We start from the raw sequence: 7,546 nt of genomic DNA on the forward strand, positions 1-7,546 counted from the left end.
GCCTTGGTTTAAAACTCCATCAACTCTCACCTAAACTATTGCGATTACCCCAGCTGGTCTCCCAAGCTGTCATCATTATGACAATAATAGCTAACTTCGTTAGCAACTTACCATGTGCCCAACCCTATGGTGAAACTTTACAGAGATCACTTAATCCACGCAGCTCATTGGGAGGTAGATACTCTTGTTACCACATTTTACAGATGATGAATATGAGCCTCAGAGAGGTTCAAGAACTTGCTTAAGGTCATAGAGGGAGTCAGTAGCAGGGCCAGGACCTGAACCCAGTCTAACTCCAAAGTCCAATGAGTTTCCAATTTCTCCCAACCCACTTCCCTTCTTTACTTCGAAAGAGCGATCTTTCTGAAACGCCATTCTGACCACAGCTTCACCCTTGATAAAAACTAAACTCGCTGTTATGAAATGGCCAGGCTTGGATCGATCTCCAGCCCCTCCGCTTCTCCAGAGTCTGCTTCCATTGAACCTCACGTTCCCACATGCTAAATTTCTTGTGGTCTCCAAAACGCATGGGGTGTTTAGACACTACGAGGGTGTCGTATGTCCTTCACTCTAGGCAAGGAACTTTCCTTGCATTTCTACCTATTGCTGTCGTGATCCTTGTCCCTACTGATGGGAGTTCCTCTACGCTAATATCGTACTCTGTGTCTGCCTGTTTATTGCCCTTCTCACACCTTTATCCTTGTTTACATGTTCATTTCCTTGGTGGGGCTAGGAACCCTTTGGGAATGGATGCCACTGTACATTAGAGTTCTTTGCCAATAAAAGAAGCTGACTCAAATTTAAACCAAAGGGAATTTATTGGAAGGATCTGGGTTAGCTCACAGACTCAAAGGGACCGTTAAAGAGCCAGTCTTGGAGTGCACTGACATCAGAACAGCTCTGGGCATTCAGGTAAGGGTGGCTAATTGAACATCTCATCAAACGCTGCAGCAGGCCGGGTGGTTTTCCCAAGGGAAATTGAGGGGTGTCACAAGAGAACGGCTAGGGGAACGGATGGCTGGTGGCTGACAATAACAGACGTCCACCAAAATCTGACTCTTTGCTATCTGTTCAGGGAGGCACCCCGCCATGGGCCTCAAGCATCTCTGTACATCCTTGCTAAGTTAGCCAGGGTTCACTGGCTTGTTTTGCTCACTTGCATGTTTCCAGATAGGGATGAAGAGTTTAGACAGATTGTGTTACACTTTGTGTGTTCCCTTGAGACAGTTTTTCTACCCAACACTGGGTCTGAAGGATTCCAGTCTGATCGGTGTAGCATTTTGGGCCCCCCTGCCGCCCACCCCCCCCCCATTGGTGTTAACTCAGAGTCAGTAGCCCGAGGTTCCCAAAAGTTTCTGTGTTTCCTTTTATGAGGGCACATTATTACTGTAAATGGCCTAAGGTCTCTTTGGAGATTCCTAGAAGGAACATTCATGGCACGTGGTTTTCGGTGTTTGTAATAGGATCCCCGGTTAAGGATCCCAGCCTTCCCCTCATTCACAGATCCCGGGTGTGAGCACTGACCGAGGACTGAGGAGTGATAAGCAGGCATGATTCTCTAACCGTATTCATCAGAGCCAGCTTTCATTTGATGATACAAATGACCTGAGCCATTGCCTATCAATTTGATTCCTAGAGACCCCAAACCAGTCCTGATATTTTAGTTGTCAACAACCAACTCTAGTTCAAGCATGAAATGAACATCTCAAAGGATATCCAGTGGCTGACAGAGTTTCTGGAAGGGCAAGAGAGAAATGGCTTGAGGGCTTACGTAGCCGGGACAAGGAACAGTAGCCCAACCATGGCTGCGGGACTGCTCCAAGGAGGACTCCGCGCCCCCACTGTGGCACGTATCCTTCAGCTCCCACCAGTGGCCCTGGCCTGGAGCGTGTTGCCGCTGCCTCCTAAATCAGATGCTTCCACTGCCGCCGACTCCAGAGAAACAAGAGGGTTTCACGCAGATGAGTCTGCCTGGCAGAACTCAGGTTACAGGATGCGCTTGGGCTGAAAAAGAGGCTGCGAAAGTCAGGCCTGGCTTCCGCCTCGAGGAAGTGAAACTCACGATGTGTAAATCCCCAGAAAGGAGGACAGGCAGCCAGATGGCATGAAAAATGTCCCGAAAGCATCCTTGATTAATGAACCACAGACACAGAATCTCGAAAGGTCACACCATTCTCGGCTCTGATTATCATGCAGAACTACGCTTCTGGTCCTTGAGTGCTCCCTAGAACTCTCTTCTTGCCACTGAGATTACAGAGCCCATTTACGCGTTTAAAGAGAGCCTCTTAAACATTCTAGCGCTTTCTCAAAACCTTGAGGATGTGCAAGCGTTCAGGGCCTTCTCAAAGGATGGAGTCAGGCAAAGGGCGGCAGTAGGTACATGATAGATCCAGGTCAACTTTCTTGTCTCCCAAAGGCTTTGAATTCCTTTCTCTACATCGCATCAAGGAATTTCTGGCCTCTCACCATTCTTTAATGTGAACCAGGCCGAATTGAGTTTCGCTTCAGCCAACACAGCAAACTATAATATACGGCACTGTGAGAAATAGCACAATTATGATGTCATCTCTGGTAACAGCAGCCACTTCAGTGAAATAATCCTCTCTAAAAATCATGTTCTCCCTCCCTGATAGAGTGCCTTAAAATTGATACTCATCAATATTTACAGACTTTACAGATAGAAATTACCCAATTCCTCCGATATGTTTTCCTAGGTAAATGCTTTCTTAATTTGACAATAAATTTCATATATTGAAAAAAAAAAATGCTTTCTCTTCCCTACACTGATTCCCATACATACCTACCCACACCTGCTGGGGCATCATAGAGTTGAATTCTGGTTACTGGCCTCATAACACGGAAGGGAATCTTCAGCACCCTTCTCGCAAGGAAGGAACGGCTTCCTCTCACACGGGATGGGCAGTGGGGAGTTTTCAGAAGGACCCGAGGGTTTGGGCCTTTCAGGCCTTTTCCAATTGGAGTCTCACTCTTACACTGTGCCTCTGTCACACAAGAGACTGGTTTGAAGCTGTGACCTCGACAGCCTTCATAATTCAATAACCGAGAGAACCAAATGTGAGTTTTTCCCTTTAACTTCTGTTCTCTTTGAGTTATTCGGTGTCATCAGAAGCACCCATTCTACTCCAGTGTTCTGGAATTCTTCATACCCTTTATCTTGTCCTAAGGCAGCAACCGCCTGCCTCCAGCAGACACGTCTGTTGTCAAGTGGTCCTTGTTATCAACTACTGGTTATTTAATTAGCTGTGGACCACTGACGGCTAAGTTTTCACCCCAGAATGTTCATGGAATCTTGCTGCATTCATTCTATTCTATCTTGTTGGGGACCTATATGGCCTGCAGCCCATGCTGTAGTACCAATCCATACCAAACTAGTACCAACCAGAATTCTCCAGGTGCAGTCAACAGGGACAACTCTGAGGCAGGAGGAGCCTGGGCTTTGTGTCCTTGTGTCCATTTGAGAATGGCTCACAGAATCAAAGAGATCGCTGAAGAAACTGAAAAGACTGGAAGGAGCTGATCCAGGGCGCCACCAAGGATGTGGGACTTGGATTTAATCTCCAGTCTGTTTGGGACATTCAGTGGCATGAATAAGTCCCCCCCATGTGCTCTTTGTGTTTATCCCCTTAACGTTCAGTGTCCCAGGAATCCTGACTCGGGTCTTATGCCTCTGTGTGCTAGATACTTCCCTTCTCCTTCCAAATCCAATCCTTTTTCCACCTTCTCCATGCCCCAGAACTCTGATTCCTGCCTGCTCTCCAAGCTGATCTGTATGGGCTACATCGAAGGGCCCATTGCCTCTGGTGTCCAGGTGGGTTTGCCCAGTAGGAAGTCCAGGTAGGAGGTCAAGACAATCACTCCGTCTCCTGTAGTCACATAAGTGGGCTGTGTCCCTGAACAGAAAGAAGCTGCTCTTCTTATGGTGGCCTCTTCTACTCAACGTTTTCCTAGTTTCAGGAACCAGCCCTTCTGCTAACCCATCAGGTCCATTGTAAGGACTTAGCTGAATTTTATATACTGAGCAGGGGTATCATCCCCTTTACTTCTGACATTTCCTCCTGGGAAATTGCCATCCATAGACCCTCATAGCCATGGCCAGGCAGCCCTTGCTGGACTTCCATCCAGGCTATTGCTTCTCTTTTGGTTTCTGCCTATCCCCCAAGCCTGGTTACTTTAACGTTCATTTGTGGTAGAGACCCGCCAATAGTCTTCCAAGAAATTCCCTTTGGCTAAGGTTGACCTGTCAATTTCTGTGATTACAACCGTGAAGTCTGACTAATGTGGTGCTGTTCCCAGAAAAGTGGATGCTGTGTTGGCAAATACACCAACCATAGATACCTTATTCGCTTGTGTGTCCTCCAGTGCCTGGCTCCTGCTGGACACCCACTTAAAGGTTGTTAAATAAACCCATTTCTGCCATAGCCAGCCCTGGCTGCCCCACGTTGTTCTCCCCTACCCTCCCAACCCGGACCCCAACAAGGGAAGAAATGACAGCCTTTGTTTAGTGGACTTATCATTGACATCGATTTCCCAGACGAAAATGAAAATAACACCACATAAGGGATAGTAAAGTTTTTAATAACCAATAAACACGCAAGTTAAAACAGAAAAGAAACAAAGCATTGTGACCCAGAGTCAATTAGAGCCCATCAGGATATGACATGTGCAAAAAACAATCCCCAAAACAATGTAAGGACGCATCCTAAAGTTTCTGAAATGGAACTCAGAGAAAAAAGAAAATGTCCTCAAGGAGCAATACCAAGAACAGACCCACTTAAAGTGTGCGATGGAATGAGATTATAAAGCCTCGCAAAGGCCCTTATAAATCTTAAGAAAAATAACAAATGGCTGGCCAACTAAGACTGTAGTGTTGTGGATGAGACAGGAGGTAGAGGAAGCAGAGATTCTGGGGACACTGAACGTGTAGAAATGACTGGTCCTGACTTGCATCCTGAGCGGCCCGAGGGAACGACTGATGAACTCTCAGAACCACAGGCCTTTGATTTAGAAAACAAGACAAAACACAGGGGTCTTGTCTTCAGCAAGAATCCTATTAGGTCAAGTTCACCGGAATTCCCCTTACTACTGATATTTCCTCAATAATTTTCCATCCACCGGCTCTCACCCTGCCCTTTGGCTACATATTCCCACTTGCCCACGTAGCATTGGGAGTGGAGCCCAGAGCCTCTCCCACACCGCAAAATTCCTTTACAACCATCCCTCTGCCTATTGTAATAGCCTGGCCCTGCCCCACCCTCACAATGAAGTCTCCCTTACTATGCTGGAAAAACAAACAAAACAACAAAAACAAGAACCCATAAAAGCCCACAAGGGGGTCAATCTTGAGAAATCCAAGACTTTGGTTTCAAAATAGGGAAACAACAACTCAAAGTGGTAAAGCTTCAGAAAACAAGCATTTAAAAATGAGCATTTAGAATGATTAAAGCTAAAGTCACTTACAGAAGCTGTACCATGAATGAAAACAGCCAGAAATACAATAATCTAGAGATATTTTGAAAGGGGGGGCCATTCTGATTTTTGCTCTGTCTCTGATTCCTGCCTGACTAGGATAAATAAATTTCCCCATTGGGGATGTGGATAATGTTTTTTTTTTTTTTAATTAAAATATCACTAAAAATTTTAATGATGCCCAAACAAAACTCTGTTTTTGAATGTTAATAGTCGCAACAGAAAACATCTCATGTGTCCATGACATATAAAGAAATAGTCACAGATGGTTTATTCTAAAGTGGTTTTATGGGCCCCTAAAGTCTCCAGTCAGGCACACTGCCTTGCACAAAGAAGGAAAGGAATTTCTGTCACATCCACTCCCTCCCCCATTCAAGGGACAGTTCTAGATGCAAGAAGAATGTGACCAGCAGTATGAGGTTACCACGCATGCACACTCAGGACATTCTATTTGTAAATGCTTTGCATTTTTAAAAGTGTCTCCACATCTACAACCTTTTTTTTTTTTTTTTAAATGTTTATTCATTTGGGGAAGAGAGAGTGGGGGGAGGGGCGGAGAGAGAGGGAAACAGAGGACCCAAAGGAGGCTCGCGCTGTCACCAGAACCATGAGATCATGACCTGAGCTGAAGGCCGAGGCGCCACCGACTGAGCCGTCCCTCCACATCTGCAATCTAATGTGATTCTCGTAATTGTATGAGGCTATTTATTCCGAACCGTCCTTCCTAGATGAGAAAAGTAAGGCCGGGAATAGCTTGGCATGATCTTTGGGCAGCCCATGACTCTCCAAGTCCAGAGGGCAGTAGGGCAATGGCCTCTGGGCCTCTGCTCACAGACGTCAGTCTCCATCGTGCCCAATCCGGTCACCCGTCATCGCTGAGACCTTTGGTTGCAGGCTCAGCTAAGCCAAGGTGCCCGGCCAGCCCCAAGATGGGCATGCCTTCACAAGCACGTGTAAGCAGAGAGGATAACTGCCACCAGGTGGCGCCCCACCGCAGCTGGGACCCCGGTGGTTTGGATGAGCGTCTGCAGCCCCTTGGCTGAGCAGGCGAATCCCAGGCCTGTTGTTAACTCCGCTATAACACCATTCCATCTCGACTGACTACTTGGGACCCCACTTATAGTGGAGCTTTACTGTCCTCGAGTAACCAGTTCAAGACGCCCTTACAGGTCTAACTTTTTTAACTACTACATCCTGGGTATTTCTGATTATATTTCATTCCAACCTCTGATAGAGTCAGGCACAAGCCTTTACCTATGGGAGCACGTATTGTTTTATTACAGTTTTTTTTCTTTTACGTTACGGCTAGGCTAGCATATCGGCTTTTTTTTTTTTTTTTTTCAACGTTTATTTATTTTTGGGACAGAGAGAGACAGAGCATGAACGGGGGAGGGGCAGAGAGAGAGGGAGACACAGAATCGGAAACAGGCTCCAGGCTCCGAGCCATCAGCCCAGAGCCCGACGCGGGGCTCGAACTCACGAACCGCGAGATCGTGACCTGGCTGAAGTCGGACGCTTAACCGACTGCGCCACCCAGGCGCCCCGCATATCGGCTTTTTAAAGTGATATATACAGGTAGGTTAAAGTCACTGGACTTTGTTTCACAATGGCAAAGGGGATGTTACAAAGTATTTGGCATGAAAAGGGGACTTGGGTGTGACTAGGTCGAGAAGCACCGTATTGGAGTATTTACCTTCTTGATATTGCCCCGCTGATGTTAATGATACTTTGACAGCAACATTTCTCCTACTATACTCTCTCCCCTCCTTCTAGTCCCACCTCACACTGCGGCAGCTCCTCCAAGCTCCTTTGCTCTGCGGGTCCCACACCTTCTTCGCTCTCAGGGAGGCAAGTGCCGTCACAGCATCACATGCGCCCCAGTACCATCCCAGCCCTGCCACCACCGCCTCTTCAGCCTCTCTCCTGCCCGTCCCGGGCCCCACAGCGACATCCTGCCCCACAGCGACATCCTGCCTATTTGACCTTCACCCCAGCTCACTTCTGGTCTCCGATCTCTTCTGAGCTGTCCGTCCAGTGAGGCTATGCTCTTTTTTTTTTT

This window comes from Leopardus geoffroyi, chromosome A2 (assembly GCF_018350155.1).
Source record: "Leopardus geoffroyi isolate Oge1 chromosome A2, O.geoffroyi_Oge1_pat1.0, whole genome shotgun sequence".
Lineage (NCBI taxonomy): Eukaryota > Metazoa > Chordata > Mammalia > Carnivora > Felidae > Leopardus > Leopardus geoffroyi.